The 19233-nt window shown below is 41.3% G+C and overlaps 1 pseudogene; it reads right to left on the bottom strand.

Moving 5' to 3' along the window:
• Nucleotides 1-11670: 11670 nt before the first annotated feature.
• Nucleotides 11671-18665, bottom strand: LOC147991127 (uncharacterized; annotated as a pseudogene).
• Between the last annotated feature and the right edge of the window lie 568 nt (nt 18666-19233).

Below are 19233 nucleotides of genomic sequence, written 5' to 3'. Positions count from 1 at the left end.
CCCGCGGAGACTATTTATCGCATTAAGCGACGTTAAAAGTTTCTATTGCTGAAGCATCTGCAGCTAACTGGCCGCGCAGGGATCAATCCTGCTATCTGCTTGTTGCTACGCAGCAGTGTTGTCAAGGAAATTCCTAATGGACGCACGTTGCGTGAAGTTGTCCCTGTTTCGCCAGACCCGAGGGACTAGCGACCAAGATGGGCCGCCCCAATTATCCCAATTATGAGGTCTACAGTATACAGTTTTGGGAACCTTCCAGGAGGTTCCTGAGCGGTTGTGTGAACCTTCTAGAAGGTTCCTGAACCGGTTTTCACAGTTTTTTATTCTTTTTATTTTTCTGTTTCATTCTTTATTTTTTTCGTTTTTCTGTTTCTTTATTTCAATTTTTTATTTCCTTTCCCTTCTCTTTTTTTTTTCAAAATTAAAAAAATTAGAAAAATTTCAAAATGTTCAGAAGTTAAGAAAATGCCCTTAATTTTAATTTGTTGTTCACAAATTCGAAAATGTTCTTCATTTTTTCAAAAATCTTCACATCTTTGAAAAAATGTTCAGAATTTCAAAAATTATTTATAAGTTCAAAAAATGTTTCTGTTTCAAAAACATTGTTCACAAATTACAAATAATGTTTGCTCTTTCCATATTTTGTTCAGTGTTCCAAAATTTGTTCGCATATGCAAAAATGTCCACTTTTTACAAAAATGTTCATACTAAAAAACTGTTCTTTTTTCAGACTTTGATCACAAATTCAGACAAATTCCATTTTTAAAATTTGTTCGCAGATTCAAAAATTATTTAAATCTTTTAAAAATTCACAAAATCTGTTCACAAATTCATAAAAGTTTCCATTTTTATATTTGTTCGCAGATTCAAAAATTGTTCACATCTTTAAAACTTGTTTATGATTCTAAAAAATTGTTCCCTTTTAAAAAAATCATGAATTCAGACAAGTTCCTTTTCTCAAAATTTGTCCACAAATTACAAAATGTTCCTTTTCAAAAAAAATCAAAAATTGTTCGCATTTTTTCAAAACTTGTTCATGATTGTCAAAAATTGTTCGGAATTTGAAAAAATGTTCCATTTTTCCAAGATTTGTTCACAAATTCAAAACATATTTCTGTTTTAAATTTGGTTCACAATTTAAAAAATATTCACGCATTTTAAACTTCAAACTTTTGTTTGTGTTTACCAAAATTTGTCGGAATTTTCAAAATGTTCCCTCTTTAAAAATTGTCCAGAACTTCAAAAAAATTCCTGTTTTTAAATTTTGGTTACAAATTTGAATAATTTCTTACATTTTTTTAAACTCGCGTGTGTTTTTGCCAAAAATGTTTGGGCTTTAAAAAATATTTTCACAATTTACAAGAAAAAATAATGTGAATTTGCCGATGTGACTAGTTCTAAAGTACTCGCACTACCATTTCACCACGTGCATGAATCAGTCGTAGTGGCTAGCTAGGTTTGTTCACAAGATCATGATTGCGAGTTCGAATCCCAACTCTCAATTTCTCGTTCCTTTTTTGACACCGCGCGCTGCTTGCGTGGGCCAGCCTAGTAGGGCGACTAACCTGTGCGAACCCTCGACATTCTGCCGCAGAATGCGGTGCGGCAGATAGGAAGTCCCTGTTGTCACTGAGCTAACAGCAACTTCGTGTTCAACAAGCAGGCCGCGACCTACTAAAAGGAGAAGAGCTGTGCTTTTTGTTTACTTTTATTTTTTCTTTGCTTTTCTTATTTCTTCTTCGGTTTTCATTTTGTTGTTGTTATACTTTAGTTTTTTATTGTTCTTTGTTTTGGCTTTTTATTGTTTCTATCCATATTTCTTTTCTTTCTCCTTTTTCTTTGATTTTTTTCTTTCTACTTTTTCTCCATTTCTCTTTGTTTTCTTTCTCTCTTTTTTGTTATCTCTTTTGTGTTTGTTTCTTCGGGTTTTTTATTTTCTTTTTGCTCTAGTTTATTTTTATTTTTACATATTTTTTTAATACATGGACAACATTTTTCCTACACATTTGTAACATTTTTTAACACATGGTCAACATTTTTTGTATAAGTTTTTACATTTTTAAAAATTCTTGATTAATAGTTTTCAAATAAAAAAATAACACTTTTTGAACACATAGTCAAATGCACGCAATTCAACCATGGCTCCCACCCCTCTGGCGACTCCGGCGATCCCACGGCAGCAAGGCGCCGATCTCATATGATCTTCCTCTACCCTCTCCATGGCGACCAACCTGGACCCCATGCTAGGTGTTGGCATCGCCGGCAAGGTTAGAGCCCGTTTTGCATCTCATGTTCAATGCCTTAGCCCCCATACTGCCTTCCATCTTGTAGTTTCTTTTGGTAGATCATCTTTCCCCCTATCGATTGATACTGTAGGTGATAGAGGCGAGGGTGTCCCGATCTTTCGATGAGATGATAACTATCGATTTGGTGGAGACGACTTTGACGATCCGACTACAAACATGCATGACGTTGCGCCTTAACAATCGCTAAACCAATCTCCTGAGGTTACTGACGATGCCGGAAGCACGGTCAGCCTCACCACGAAGGTCTATTCCTGCAAGCAATCGAAGAACAAGCAAGAATATGATATTGCAATCTGAATATTGCGAATATATATGAAGTATTGATAATGGTGGGGATCCGTAAGCGGTCTTGATCTGATCGTTGGACACAAACGAAGTACACGAAGTTGCAATGGCTAACTTTTAACTAAACAAATTCCAAGCAAAAAAACTACTAGATGGATCTACTTATATAGGAGCAAGGGGTGGCGGCCAAGGAGGTGGGAGGACATCCCAAGGCAACCTAAAACTAACCCTAGGTCGTACAAGGCCAATGGGCCCAAGTGGAGGTGATGTAACACCTTTGGACTTGTAGTTTGATTCGGATTCTGCTGCAGCATCAGATTGTTTCGTCCATAACTCAACGCTCTGCACGAATTTAAGGGTGAATTCAATTGGGTTGGAAAGATCACGGAATCTATTTTCCAACAAAAAAAGAATCACCCAATTCAGAGTCCGTATGAAAGAGTTATTTCTGTTTTGAGTCAGGTATGTCTGTGCAGTCCGAATCTGAATCCAGAACGTGAGACTTGGACTCTATCTTCTCTTGGTCCAAAAGTGACGTGAGAGGAATTTTTGAACAACACCTAAACTTCTCTTTTTCCCTTATCTTCATATGTGGATTGTACAAATGTCCCATATATCTGCAATTAGACAAAACACAAAAGTGTGTGAAGTATTTTTGTTCTGGATAACATAAATAGATCATTGAATAGTTTGCACTAGAAATCACCTGACAAATATGCATGTATGCAATATTTTCAGTCGTATCCAAGGTAGTCATGTCCTCATCATCCTCCCCTTTTTGAAAACAAAGCCGTCATCGGCGTTGCTTAATCTGAAATGTGGCTAACAAAAGAGACAAGGTGTACATGTTGTATATGTATATGTCATCCATTTTTACTTCCCTTGATTTTTGCACATATGACACATGTATACATGAGTAACTTTCATAGATCATAAAATATAAAAGCCAAAATATTATCATAAGTAGAAGGCATGCAAATATTGCAACTCAGTTTGCACATATAAGTGAAGCTCTTATTCATATCAAAAGGTTGATAATATTCATCATTAAACCATCCCAACATTGGTGAATAAACCTTGCGTGCATCAAATTTACATGCTACAACATGCTTAAATAAGAAAACATGCAATAAGTCATATGACACACAATCATCACCAAGATTAGAGGTCATATCAAAATGATTAAACATTGGTTCTTTTGCGTCAACAGTTAATTCAATGGGTGCACTCAAAATTGTTGATATTTCAGTTGTTTGATCACATGACGCATTCATGACAGTAACAAGATTCTCTAAAATAGATGGTGTGCTCAAATCAATAGGTAACTCAACACATGATGCATTCAAGTTAACTAGGCATGCATCATTCTCATGTGAAGTTATATCATCAATACCTTTACTGTTACCTTGTCGCAAAGACGTAGTTGATGTAGGTACGGACGTTGAAAATGTACCATACTCTTGACATGATGTCGCGCTCACAATCTGAGGTGGGGCTGCTCTAGTAGGTGCAACGGTGGAGGAACCGACCGGCGATGGTGAGCATGAACTGGAATAGTAGTTGTTGTAGTCACCCAATGCATCCTCATGTATCTGTCTCTCAAAGGTACAAGCACGAACATACATACTAGTAATGCAACGAGAAATATACTGAAATCTTGCCTGAATATCATGGTTCAAACCATCAAAAAATCTATTTATTGTATCATCCTCAGATTCTTCTATGTCATAATGATGCATATAAGATTTGAACTCTTGGTAGTAAGCATGAACAATGTTGTTGCCTTGTTTAAACTGTTCAAATTTGCGAAGCAATTCACGACGATAGTAAGGAGGGAAAAATTGTTGTCTCATTACATATTTCACATCTTTCCATGTTGTGGGTTGGTTATCAATGTTTTTCTTACAATACACACTCCACCAAACAGAAACAAAACCAGTAAATGCTCTAGTGGCAGCTCGCACTCACTCAAGTTTAGAAAAGTCATGGTGACTAAAAACTTGTTCTACTTCAAGCTCCCAAGCTAGATAAATAGCAGGATTAAATCTACCCTCAAATGACGGTAAAAAGATAACCTGACCATGTGCTTGTGTGTGTTGTCCCAACTCTCATGATGGTGAAGATGTGTTCGTCGTCCAAGAACTTCTATCTCCGGTGTGTCCGTCGTCCAAGACGAAACAAATGGTCCATAGGATAACACTCTTCATGAATTAATATCTCTTGAATATCACGGTTTAATTCTCCCCAAAATCTATCCATAAAGTCATCTTCACTTTCTTCTAAGAGGAATGCAACAAGATAGTTTGTAAATCATCATAATATTTTGTTACAGTGTCACTACCTTGTTTTAAATGTTGCAACTTTTTAATCATGTCGCGAGTATAATAAGCGGGAACGAAAGTATGTCGCATGGCAAGTTTCAAATCATCCCAAGTAGTAGGTATATAATCAGGGTGTAACCGACAATATTCACTCCACCAAACCAAAGCATAACCAGTGAAAGAACCAACCGCAACCTTAAACTTTTTATGTTCATCAAAATTATGGGAAGCAAATATATTTTTTATGTTGAACTCCCATTCAATATATAAAGCAGGTCTAAAACGGCCATTAAATGGTGGTATAGATACATTAACCTGGTCATGTGCATTTGGATGTTTGTGCACCTCTTGTGACGGTTGTGGTATTTGCAAAGGTGGTGGCACGTCTCCCACGATCGACAAAGCCCATGACATAACTCTGGATCCTGTCATGATTAGTAGAAACAAGAAATAGAATCCAAAAAATGTTCCTATGAACTACTTGGAAGTGGTGGTAAAATGCTCACAGTATAGCAAATCTCAATATCTTACAAGTTCTTACCATGCAGCAGGTGGTGATCGGCAGCCAGCGGTGTCAAATAACTCTGAAGATTGAGTAAAGCGATTGCCAGTGGAATGTACGTATACACGTTGTAGAAATATGTGGAGCTGGGTTGGCTATATATGGTAGCAAAATATTAGTAATAATCAATTCAAAGATGCAATGTTGAATAAATGTTCAACGATGGTATTGTGCTGGTCCTAGACTAGACCGGACTAGAGACGCGAGCCTAGAACACTAATGAGGTCACGATGTAGCACAACTAGCATCAATGAAGGATACTAAGTAGCTCTGGACAGCAAGATATAAGTGAAGATCACAACAGCAGTAAAGATAATGATGAAAAACAACTGCCAAGCAGGATATACAACAACTTTCTCTTCAACATTCCTCTGGAAAAGTTTGTGCCAATTTTTTTGATAATTTTCCTCAAGAAAGTTACTAACTCAAGCTTTCAAACGCAACAGGAATCACTCAATTCCGAGTTGATATGAGGAGTCAAAAAATTCTAAAACTGGCCTGAAAACTGGAATAAGCTGTGTTCGCGAACTTCAGAGGGCAAAATGGCCTATTTAGAAGCTGATTTTGAGGTGCCAAATATTGAACTAGCTTCTATAACTATTTAGATGCGACTCGTCGCTAGCTTTCATTTGAGTACTCGCGGAGCCAAAACGAACTTCGTATGAGGAAGTTATGCCTGTTTTACTGAACAGTGCACAAAACAGATTCCAATCCGAATTCAACTACGAGATTGAGTCTAGATAGATCCGATTTTTTTTTCTTCTCTTTTTTTTCCTCACACTTTTTTTTCTTTCTCTCCTTTTTTTCTCTGACTTTTTTAAACTTTTTCTCTCTCTTTTTTTTCTCTGCCTTTTTTCTCTCTCTCCCTCTTTCCAAGACAAATTAGATAAGATGCAGATTGGATCTAGCAAAGATGTGAACGACCTCAACTATGATTGTGACAATGAATAATGGGTAGCACGTGGTGAAAATTGATGGATGGGTGGTGGACAGCGAATGGGATAACGATGCAGCGGCGGCGTGACTAATATGAACAGAACTCGAAACTCTAAACGAACTAGACACTAAGACCAGCAACTCGACACGATGATGCAACCGATAATTCAACTATGCAAGCAATGAAAAGAAAATTGCAAAGGCTCATACTGGCTTGGACAAAGGATGAATAGATCTAACTTTTTTGTGGCTTTTTCTTGGACAATAGGTAAGAAAATAAATCTAATATAGGAAAACAGGAAATTCTCACCGAGCAACCTGAAAACTGATACCACTTGATAGAGGCGAGGATGTCCCGATCTTTCGATGAGATGATAACTATCGATTTGGTGGAGACGACTTTGACGATCCGACTATAAACATGCATGACGTTGCGCCTTAACAATCGCTAAACCAATCTCCTGAGGTTACTAACGATGCCGGAAGTACGGTCAGCCTCACCACGAAGGTCTATTCCTGCAAGCAATCGAAGAACAAGCAAGAATATGATATTGCAATCTGAATATTGTGAATATATATGAAGTATCTATAATGGTGGGGATACAAGCGGTCTTGGTCTGGTCGTTGGACACAAATGAAGTACACGAAGTTGCAATGGCTAACTTTTAACTAAACAAATCCCAAGGAAAAAACTACTAGATGGATCTACTTATATAGGAGCAAGGGGTGGCGGCCAAGGAGGTGGGAGGACATCCCAAGGCAACCTAAAACTAACCCTAGGTCGTACAAGGCCAATGGGCCCAAGTGGAGGTGATGTAACACCTTTGGACTTGTAGTTTGATTCGGATTCTGCTGCAGCATCAGATTGTTTCGTCCATAACTCAACGCTCTGCACGAATTTAAGGGTGAATTCAATTGGGTTGGAAAGATCACGGAATCTATTTTCCAACAAAAAAAGAATCACCCAATTCAGAGTCCGTATGAAAGAGTTATTTCTGTTTTGAGTCAGGTATGTCTGTGCAGTCCGAATCTGAATCCAGAACGTGAGACTTGGACTCTATCTTCTCTTGGTCCAAAAGTGACGTGAGAGGACTTTTTGAACAACACCTAAACTTCTCTTTTTCCCTTATCTTCATATGTGGATTGTACAAATGTCTCGTACACCTGCAAATAGACAAAACACAAAAGTGTGGGAATTATTTTTGTTCTGGATAACATAAATAGATTATTGAATAGACACTAGAAATCACCTGACAAATATGCATGTATGCAATATTTTCGGTCGTATCTAAGGTAGTCATGTCCTCATCAGTGGGGTATGCATGCCTCGGAGGTGACCCGATTGGATTTCATGTTTCACATATTAGAGGATCGGTTTTAAAATTCTCGGTCACCTCCAAAGCAGTTGGTTTCTTTGTTTACAACCTCACATCTTTCTCTTGCCCTTCTTTCCGCTACTTCTTCCACCTATGGGGTTTTTGCGGTCCATTATGGAAACGTGAACACTTTGTTTGGTTGCGGGAAGAGGATCAATCATGGACGACTGTCTCTCCTTGCAAACGCAGCGGTGACCTCACCGATGCAAATGCTACCTCGATTGGTCCCCACCCGAAAAAAACCCTAGTTTCCAGCAACCTTGGTCGCAACGCTCCGACGCTTTCCTCGTATCACGAGCACATTGGTCGCCTCATTGTTGGCACTTTCTCGTTTTTAAACTCTATCCATCTCTAGCCCAAACCACCCCACACCACGAGCCCAGTCCAGCCCACTCATCACCCGACTGACCGCAACCCACCTCCCATGCGGCCCAATACATCGATCGCTCAGCCCGCCTCCCCAACTTCCATGCCCACTCCCTTCCCACGATGCCTCGGTTTTGGCCACAACAGCAAGGACTGTCCTAGCGATATTCGCTGCAAATCTTGTTATCGCTATGGTCATATCGCAAAATATTGTTTCAACCAACCAAACAAACGCGTGATTTATCGCCCTAAACCCATCGTCTCAATCAATATCCAAACTACCTACCCATCTGTTGATGACTCGTCTCCCCTTTCAGCTTCCTCCTCGACTTCGTCTCCTTAGTTTTCTGAAAAAACCACCACCCCAGCGACCCCATCCCCCACCTCCCATCGGTCACTAGAATTCTTGAGCTCAATGGCAACCTTCATCGTTGCACCTACCACTTTCTCGGTGGCCAGCTGCTCGTCGAATCGAACGAGAGGGCTATCGTCACCCTTGCCCCGCCACCGGCCCCTGCTCATTATGCTGCGGACATCCAGATCATCCGCCACTTCGTTGACCACGAGGGTGGATGGCGCATTGCCGAGTCTTATCCGTGTGCCATCGGGGCGGCTCTGGTCCTCTTTGCGCATGCATGTGACCTCGCCATGACCATCAACCATGGCCCTTTGTTCATTGGTGACTCTACTCCCCAAATCATTCGCCATGACAAAGGTATCAACTATCGCGATTGTACTTTCACCCATGATGCTTGGATCATGGTGGTTAATTATCCTCTTGAGTGCTGGAGGCCAAACAAAGTCAGAGAATCTGTTAATGGTTTTGGAAAGTTTCTGACAAGAGACATGGACATGTCAAACAGAGCTAGAATTTTAGTCAGAATCCGTGTACCAGATCTGCTGAACATCCCTATTAGTCATGTTATTTGTGAAAATCTTGATGATCTTGGTCATGGTCAATCATGGACAACTGTTGTTTACATATTACATACTGATTTGCTTGGGCCAATTGGGGGAGATGAAGATCCTATCCCACCAGATGGTGAGATTCATCCTATGCCCAATGCTCTTTTTGGTGGTATTTGGGAGGATGATGATTTTAATGGAGATCGCCACATGCAACATGAGCCAGCACATGGTGGAAATGGTATACCTATGGTACCTACTCCCCCCCCCCCCAGAGCCCATGGTGATAATGCTGCCAATGTTCAGCCTGCTGTAGAGGCTTTTAACTGTTATGTTGGCATGAAAGACATTATGCACAAATTTATGGCATCTGCGCCTGAAGTACTCAGTAAACTCGCGGGATACACCGTGGAAAGCACTAGGTGTCAGATGATGGATGTTGAAGATGAGTTTGGATCTGTTAGGAAGTGTCTGGTCTCTATTTTTATTTCTACTAATGTGACACCACAACCAAGCACATGTATGATCATTGGGATCAATGAAAACATTACTGATCAGGTGCAAGCAACTAGGATGACCAACAATGAGTGCAGTAATGAAGTCAACTCCTATACCCATGCACCTGCCCTGCTTCAGGATATTCCAATTAGTGATCAGGAGGGTATGCCAAACACTCTGGATAACATAGTTAGTACTGAGGAAGCTATTCAAATTACTGACCAGGAGGCTATGCCAACTACTCTGCATAACAAAGTTGTTACAAAGGAAGCTATGATGATAACCCCTATTTGTAAAAGGAAGAAAACCGCTGCTCCAGTAAATGTGATGGATGTCAGACGCGGCAGATCAGATTGGCTGGTTTAAGTGTTGGTTTAAAGGATCAGGCAGTTGCAGAAAGAGTTGGTAGAACTGTCAGAGCTAGTACTCAGTGGTACGCGTCGGTCCTAAACAAACGGTTTTTAACCCCTTTCCGCGACGACATTTGGAACCGTCTCCAAGTGAGTGTGGGCGATAGGGGGTCCTTCCCACACGATCCAGAAAATCGTCAGGGATAGGCCCTCCTGGGACCCAGGCTGGGGCCATGTGCGATCGGGCGAGGCATCAAAACCCAATCATTTCCGTAGGTATGTACATCCCACACGGTAATCCGAGATAATAATTTCCGTAGGTATGTACATCCCATACGGTGAATCCCAGAAAAACATTTCTGTTCGTATGTATATCACACACAGTCAATTCAAGGAATACATTTCCGTTCTTATGTACATCTCACATAGTCAATTTAGGGAAAACATTTTCGTTCGTACGTACATCGCACACAGTTTTATTTGTAGGCTCGTGTGTGAAAGGTGTAACTATCACACACGATCTGCCTTGGTTAACTATTTGCTTTTATCAACTATATCACACCCGATTTGATGAAGAAAACTGTGTGGCATTGGGCTATCCATCGCAAGCACTTTTACTGCGAGAACCATTTGCAAAGGTCTATGACACATTTAGCAGGTTTATTAGTTTACAATTAATAATTCAGTATTACGCAAATTCACATTTCATATCGAACAGTTGTTTGCCAATTTCATATCAGGCACATAAATATATTATAACATCACAGTACGGTAGCTACATGAAAACAACACGATACAACATATAGCTAGTTCAACTTCATAAGAACAATATATTCATTTCCCTAATCGAGATCATCCAGGCTCGCCTTATCCACCTCTGCTTTCAGTTCAGTAAGAACCTGTTTTGCACGAGCCAACTGGGAAAGTGCCTCCTCCTTCGCCAACACCATCTTAGCAAAGTCTGATTTAAAAAATCTGAGCTCATTCTCCACCTTCAACTTTTTATCCCACATCTTCAAATATTCTTCAGTGTTGACAACAGTTTATGTAAGCCTACGTCTATTCTATTCATCATACATGCTCCAGAGATTCGCCAGGCACATCTTCAAAGACTGTGCCCAGTCTTGATCAACCCACTCCAAGTAAGAACACTTCCATTCATCCTATAATATTTAAAACTAGATCAGTAACAATTGTAGGGGAAATGAGTTTATAGCAACATAGAGAATCACCAATGCTTATTTTGAAAAACTGAAGAAACATGTTAATTGTGACATATCTTCTCAAAAAGATCAATGTGCAAAAGAAACAACCAAATTCTGGAATATCAGAAGCTATAATTAACTACAACGATACTACAAGTTCTTACTCATGTACAATAAATAACAAATTGAACATTTTACGAGGAAGGTAAATATAACTGCAACAGCATAGCGACAGTGTTTGGATGACAACAAATTGATACTAACAGGTGTGTACATGCACAATTTTAGTAACATAGGACTAATAGCACTAAGGTCGTCCACTATGTATGCCAAAATTAGGGTAAAGACAACTGTTGCTACCACTGTTCAAGATATCTTCCGATATTCCGATAAATCGGCCGATTTATCTCTTATCGTGGTCTGAACGATAAGATAAATCGGCCGATAAATCAACCGATATGGCGATAAATTGGCCGATATGCCGATAAACTGGCCGATTTACCCCTTATTGTAGGTCGACCGATAAGTTCCCGATAAGCGATATCCCCAACATTGGTTGCTACATCTCGTACCAGTACCCTGCAGTGGTGAGCCGATGCAGCGGAAACAAAAACAGGGACCCGGACTCCGGAGCACGTAGTTGTTCTGCTGCCCAGTTCCTTCGTGCCATAAAGATTTAGTATTTTACTGCTTGGCTGCTTAGATGTGTGGACCAAAGTTGGTTGCACAAACTACTGAAGCGGTGCTAATTTTCTAATGACATCGCTGATGAGATGGCAACAATTTAAGATACTAGGTACAAACTGTGACATTGTCTTAGGATGCGTTTGGTCGAAGGTGTGGTATGAATGGGTTGGGACCGTGATAGTGTCTAAATCACATCTAACAAATGATTTGTAACGACGAAAGAGGGACTAACCTTCTCTGCACATGCCAGAAACTTCCTCCCACTGTCCATAGAATCAAACGCAACTAGCTTCACGCATGGAGATTGATGGTGACAACGAGTAGATAGATCTTCAGCCACCCCGCCCCATTCGTTGCCACTGATGGTCCTAGGGAGATACAAGAGGAAGAAATGACTCAAATCGACCGCCAGGTAAAAATCATTCATTCCAAGTCATAGCCCGAGAGAGAGAAGAGAGGCATACCCGGATGGTGAAGGAGTTGTCGCCGGAGGAGGAACCGCTTGCGAGGTCTTTGAAGAATACCATGGCGACTCCGACGGTAGGATGCGAGACAGCGAGAGCGAGGAAGCGGCTATAGCTTAGCAAGGAAGGAAGGAAGGAAGGAGGAAACAAGGGAAATGTGACTTGTGGTCGGCGAGAAAAGGGGGTGGGAAAGGGGGTCGAGGGTAGATATTTTGGCGTTAGGCCAAAATTTTGGAGAAGTGGAGGAAAACTTTGCGCGCGGTGCCGACGGACCTTTCACTTTGAACGATTGTGTGCATCGCAAATGATTCTTCTGCTTTACGTGCATGGGATGAGTTTGATGATTCAAATTTTGGTGGAAATTTCCCCAGGTACATCATTGCATAATTTAATATCGCTTGCTAATTTGGGCACACAAAAGAGCGTACAGTAGACATACCACACTTACTGAATAAAGCAATTTTAGTAATTAAACATAGCCATTTGACCTAGACATTGCTCTAACAAAAGACCAGCATTAAAAACAAAGCCTAAGTACGCATAATTTTAACAAATCGGCCGCCGCGCCAGCCTAGACATCGCCGGTGTGAGATGAGACGTTGATGACTTGTCCTGGTGACATGCCGCCGTTGGTGGACTCCGCGCCCCCCTGCTGAAGTGTTGGGGAACATAGTGATTTCAAAATTTTCCTACGCACACGCAAGATCATGGTGATGCACAGCAACGAGAGGGGAGAGTGTTGTCCGCGTACCCTCATAGACCGAAAGCGGAAGCGTTTAGCACGACGCGGTTGATGTAGTCGTACGTCTTCACGATCCGACCGATCAAGTATCGAATGTACGGTACCTCCGAGTTCAGCACACGTTCAGCCCGACGACGTCCCTCGAACTTCGATCCAGCCGAGTGTTGAGGGAGAGTTTCGTCAGCACGATGGCGTGGTGACGATGTTGATGTTCTACCGACGCAGGGCTTCGCATAAGCATCGCTACAGCAATATCGAGGTGGACTATGGTGGAGGGGGGCACCGCACACGGCTAAAAGATCAAACGATCAATTGTTGTGTCTCTGGGGTGCCCCCCTGCCCCTGTATATAAAGGAGCAAGGGGGGTGCGGCCGGCCAGGGAGGAGGCGCGCCAGGAGGAGTCCTACTCCCACCGGGAGTAAGACTCCCCCCTTTCCTAGTTGGATTAGGACTTGGGAGGGGGAAAGAGTGGAGGGGAAGAAGGAAGGGGGGCGCCGCCCCCTTCTCCTTGTCCTATTCAGACTGGGGGGGGAGGGGCGCGCGGCCCAGCCCTAGCCGCCTCTCCTCTCTTCCACCTAGGCCCACTAAGGCCCATTAAGTCCCCGTGGGGTTCGATAACCTCCCGGTACTCCGGTAAAATCCCGATTTCACCCGGAACACTTCCGATATCCAAACATAGGCTTCCAATATATCAACCTTCATGTCTCGACCATTTCGAGACTCCTCGTCATGTCCGAGATCACATCCGGGACTCTGAACAACCTTCGGTACATCAAATCATATAAACTCATAATATAACCGTCATCGAAACTTTAAGCGTGCGGACCCTACGGGTTCGAGAACTATGTAGACATGACCGAGACATGTCTCCGATCAATAACCAATAGCGGAACCTGGATGTTCATATTGGCTCCCACATATTCTACGAATATCTTTATCGGTCAAACCGCATAACAACATACGTTGTTCCCTTTGTCATCGGTATGTTACTTGCCCGAGATTCGATCGTCGGTATCTCAATACCTAGTTCAATCTCGTTACCGACAAGTCTCTTTACTCATTCCATAATACATCATCCTAACTCATTAGTTGCAATGCTTGCAAGGCTTAAGTGATGTGCATTACCGAGAGGGCCCAGAGATACATCTCCGACAATCGGAGTGACAAATCCTAATCTCGAAATACACCAACCCAACAAGTACCTTCAGAGACACCTGTAGAGCACCTTTATAATCACCCAGTTATATTGTGGCGTTTGGTAGCACACAAAGTGTTCCTTCGGTAAACGGGAGTTGCATAATCTCATAGTTATAGGAACATGTATAAGTCATGAAGAAAGCAATAGCAGAATACTAAACGATCGTGTGCTAAGCTAACGGAATGGGTCAAGTCAATCACATCATTCTCCTAATGATGTGACCCCGTTAATCAAATGACAACTCATGTCTATGGTTAGGAAACATAACCATCTTTGATCAATGAGCTAGTCAAGTAGAGGCATACTAGTGACAATCTGTTTGTCTATGTATTCACACATGTATTATGTTTCCGGTTAATACAATTCTAGCATGAATACTAAACATTTATCATGATATAAGGAAATAGATAATAACTTTATTATTTCCTCTAGGGAATATTTCCTTCAGTCTCCCACTTGCACTAGAGTCAATAATCTAGATTACACAGTAATGATTATAACACCCATGGAGCCTTGGTGTTGATCATGTTTTGCTCATGGAAGAGGCTTAGTCAACGGGTCTGCAACATTCAAATCCATATGTATCTTGCAAATTTCTATGTCTCCCACCTGGACTAAATCCCGGATGGAATTGAAGCATCTCTTGATGTGCTTGGTTCTCTTGTGAAATCTGGATTCCTTCGCCAAGGAAATTGCATCAGTATTGTCACAAAAGATTTTCATTGGACCCGATGCACTAGGTATGGCACCTAGATTGGATATGAACCCCTTCATCCAGACTCCTTCATTTGCTGCTTCCGAAGCAGCTATGTACTCCGCTTCACATGTAGATCCTGCCACAACGCTTTGTTTAGAACTGCAACAACTGATAGCTCCACCGTTCAATGTAAACACGTATCCGGTTTGCGATTTAGAATCATCCGGATCAGTGTTAAAGCTTGCATCAACGTAACCGTTTACGATGAGCTCTTTGTCACCTCCATAAACGAGAAACATATCCTTAGTCCTTTTCAGGTATTTCAGGATGTTCTTGACCGCTGTCCAGTGATCCACTCCTGGATTACTTTGGTACCTCCCTGCTAGACTTATAGCAAGGCACACATCAGGTCTGGTACACAACATTGCATACATGATAGAGCCTATGGCTGAAGCATAGGGAACATCTTTCATTTTCTCTCTATCTTCTGCAGTGGTCGGGCATTGAGTCTTACTCAACTTCACACCTTGTAACACAGGCAAGAACCCTTTCTTTGCTTGATCCATTTTGAACTTCTTCAAAACTTTGTCAAGGTATGTGCTTTGTGAAAGTCCAATTAAGCGTCTTGATCTATCTCTATAGATCTTGATGCCCAATATATAAGCAGCTTCACCGAGGTCTTTCATTGAAAAACTCTTATTCAAGTATCCCTTTATGCTATCCAGAAATTCTATATCATTTTCAATCAACAATATGTCATCCACATATAATATTAGAAATGCTACAGAGCTCCCACTCACTTTCTTGTAAATACAGGCTTCTCCAAAAGTCTGTACAAAACCAAATGCTTTGATCACACTATCAAAGCATTTATTCCAATTCCGAGAGGCTTGCACCAATCCATAAATGGATCGCTGGAGCTTGCACACTTTGTTAGCTCCCTTTGGATCGACAAAACCTTCCGATTGCATCATATACAACTCTTCTTCCAGAAATCTATTCAGGAATGCAGTTTTGACATCCATTTGCCAAATTTCATAATCATAAAATGCAGCAATTGCTAACATGATTCAGACAGACTTAAGCATCGCTACAGGTGAGAAAGTCTCATCGTAGTCAATCCCTTGAACTTGTCGAAAACCTTTCGCAACAAGTCGAGCTTTGTAGACAGTAACATTACCGTCAGCGTCAGTCTTCTTCTTGAAGATCCATTTATTCTCAATTGCTTGCCGATCATCGGACAAGTCAACCAAAGTCCACACTTTGTTTTCATACATGGATCCCATCTCAGATTTCATGGCCTCAAGCCATTTTGCGGAATCTGGCTCACCATCGCTTCTTCATAGTTTGTAGGTTCATCATGATCTAGTAGCATGACTTCCAGAACAGGATTACCGTACCACTCTGGTGCGGATCTTACTCTAGTTAATCTACGAGGTTCAGTAGTAACTTGATCTGAAGTTCCATGATCATCATCATTAACTTCCTCACTAATTGGTGTAGGCATCACAGAAACCGGTTTCTATGATGAACTACTTTCCAATAGAGGAGCAGGTACAGTTACCTCATCAAGTTCCACTTTCCTCCCACTCACTTCTTCCGAGAGAAACTCCTTCTCTAGAAAGGATCCATTCTTAGCAACGAATGTCTTGCCTTCGGATCTGTGATAGAAGGTGTACCCAGCAGTCTCCTTTGGGTATCCTATGAAGACACATTTCTCCGATTTGGGTTCGAGCTTATCAGGTTGAAGCTTTTTCACATAAGCATCACAGCCCCAAACTTTCAGAAATGACAACTTTGGTTTCTTGCCAAACCACAGTTCATAAGGCGTCGTCTCAACAGATTTCGATGGTGCCCTATTTAACATGAATGCGGCCGTCTCTAAAGCATAACCCCAAAATGATAGCGGTAAATCTATAAGAGACATCATAGATCGCACCATATCTAGTAAAGTATGATTACGATGTTCGGGTACACCATTACGTTGTGGTGTTCCGGGTGGCATGAGTTGAGAAACTATTCCGCATTGTTTCAAATGTAGACCAAACTCGTAACTCAAATATTCTCCTCCATGATCAGATCGTAGAAACTTTATTTTCTTGTTACGATGATTTTCAGCTTCACTCTGAAATTCTTTAAACTTTTCAAATGTTTCAGACTTATGCTTCATCAAGTAGATATACCCATATCTGGTCAAATCATCTGTGAAGGTGAGAAAATAATGATATCCGCCACGAGCCTCAACATTCATCGGACCACATACATCTGTATGTATGATTTCCAACAAATCTGTTGCTCTCTCCATAGTTCCGGAGAACGGGATTTTAGTCATCTTGCCCATGAGGCACGGTTCGCAAGTACCAAGTGATTCATAATCAAGTGCTTCCAAAAGTCCAACAGTATAGAGTTTCTTCATGCGCTTTACACCGATATGACCTAAACGACAGTGCCACAAATAAGTTGCACTATCATTATCAACTCTGCATCTTTTGGTTTCAACATTATGAATATGTGTATCACTACTATCGAGATTCATCAAAAATAGACCACTCTTCAAGGGTGCATGACCATAAAAGATATTACTCATATAAATAGAACAACCATTATTCTCTGATTTAAATGAATAACCGTCTCGCATCAAACAAGATCCAGATATAATGTTCATGCTCAACACTGGCACCAAATAACAATTATTTAGGTCTAATACTAATCCCGAAGGTAGATGTAGAGGTAGCGTGCCGACCGCGATCACATCGACTTTGGAACCATTTCCCACGTGCATCGTCACCTCGTCCTTTGCTAGTGTTCGCTTAATCCGTAGTCCCTGTTTCGAGTTGCAAATATTAGCAACAGAACCAGTATCAAATACCTAGGTGCTACTGCGAGCTCTAGTAAGGTACACATCAATAACATGTATATCACATATACCTTTGTTCACCTTGCCATCCTTCTTATCCGCCAAATACTTGGGGCAGTTCCGCTTCCAGTGACCAGTCTGCTTGCAGTAGAAGCACTCAGTCTCAGGCTTAGGTCCAGACTTGGGTTTCTTCTCCTGAGCAGCAACTTGCTTGCTGTTCTTCTTGAAGTTCCCCTTCTTCTTCCCTCTGCGCTTCTTGAAGCTGGTGGTTTTACTGACCATCAGCACTTGATGCTCCTTCCTGATTTCTACTTCCGCAGCCTTTAGCATTGCGAAGAGCTCGGGAATTGTCTTATCCATCCCTTGCATATTATAGTTCATCACGAAGCTCTTGTAGCTTGGTGGCAGTGATTGTAGAACTCTGTCAATGACACTATCAACCGGAAGATTAACTCCCAACTGAGTCAAGTGATTATGGTACCCAGACATTCTGAGTATATGTTCACTGACAGAACTATTCTCCTCCATCTTGCAGCTGTAGAACTTATTGGAGACTTCATATCTCTCAATCCGGGCATTTGCTTGAAATATTAACTTCAATTCTTGGAACATCTCATATGCTCCATGACGTTCAAAACTTCGTTGAAGTCCCGGTTCTAAGCCGTAAAGCATGGCACACTGAACTATTGAGTAGTCATCAGCTTTGCTCTGCCATACGTTCTTAACGTCGTCAGTTGCATCAGCAGCAGGCCTGGCACTCAGCGGTGCTTCCAGGACGTAATTCTTCTGAGCAACAATGAGGATAATCCTCAAGTTATGGACCCAGTCCGTGTAATTGCTACCATCATCTTTCAACTTTGCTTTCTCAAGGAACACATTAAAATTCAACGGAACAACAGCACAAGCCATCTATCTACAATCAAACATAGACAAGCAAGATACTATCAGGTACTAAGTTCATGATAAATTTAAGTTCAATTAATCATATTACTTAAGAACTCCCACTTAGAAAGACATCCCTCTAATCTTCTAAGTGATCACGTGATCCAAATCAACTAAACCATAACCGATCATCACGTGAAATGGAGTAGTTTTTAATGGTGAACATCACTATGTTGATCATATCTACTATATGATTCACGCTCGACCTTTCGGTCTCAGTGTTCCGAGCCCATATCTGCATATGCTAGGCTCGTCAAGTTTAACCTGAGTATTCTGCGTGTGCAAAACTGGCTTGCACCCGTTGTAGATGGACGTAGAGCTTATCACACCCGATCATCACGTGGTGTCTGGGCACGATGAACTTTGGCAACGGTGCATACTCAGGGAGAACACTTTTAATCTTGAAATTTAGTGAGAGATCATCTTATAATGCTACCGTCAATCAAAGCAATATAAGATGCATAAAAGATAAACATCACATGCAATCAATATAAGTGATATGATATGGCCATCATTATCTTGTGCTTGTGATCTC

Source organism: Triticum urartu, chromosome 1A (assembly GCF_056163025.1).
Source record: "Triticum urartu cultivar PI428250 chromosome 1A, HENAU_Tu73, whole genome shotgun sequence".
Lineage (NCBI taxonomy): Eukaryota > Viridiplantae > Streptophyta > Magnoliopsida > Poales > Poaceae > Triticum > Triticum urartu.
This window is presented reverse-complemented; position numbering and strand designations above follow the sequence as displayed.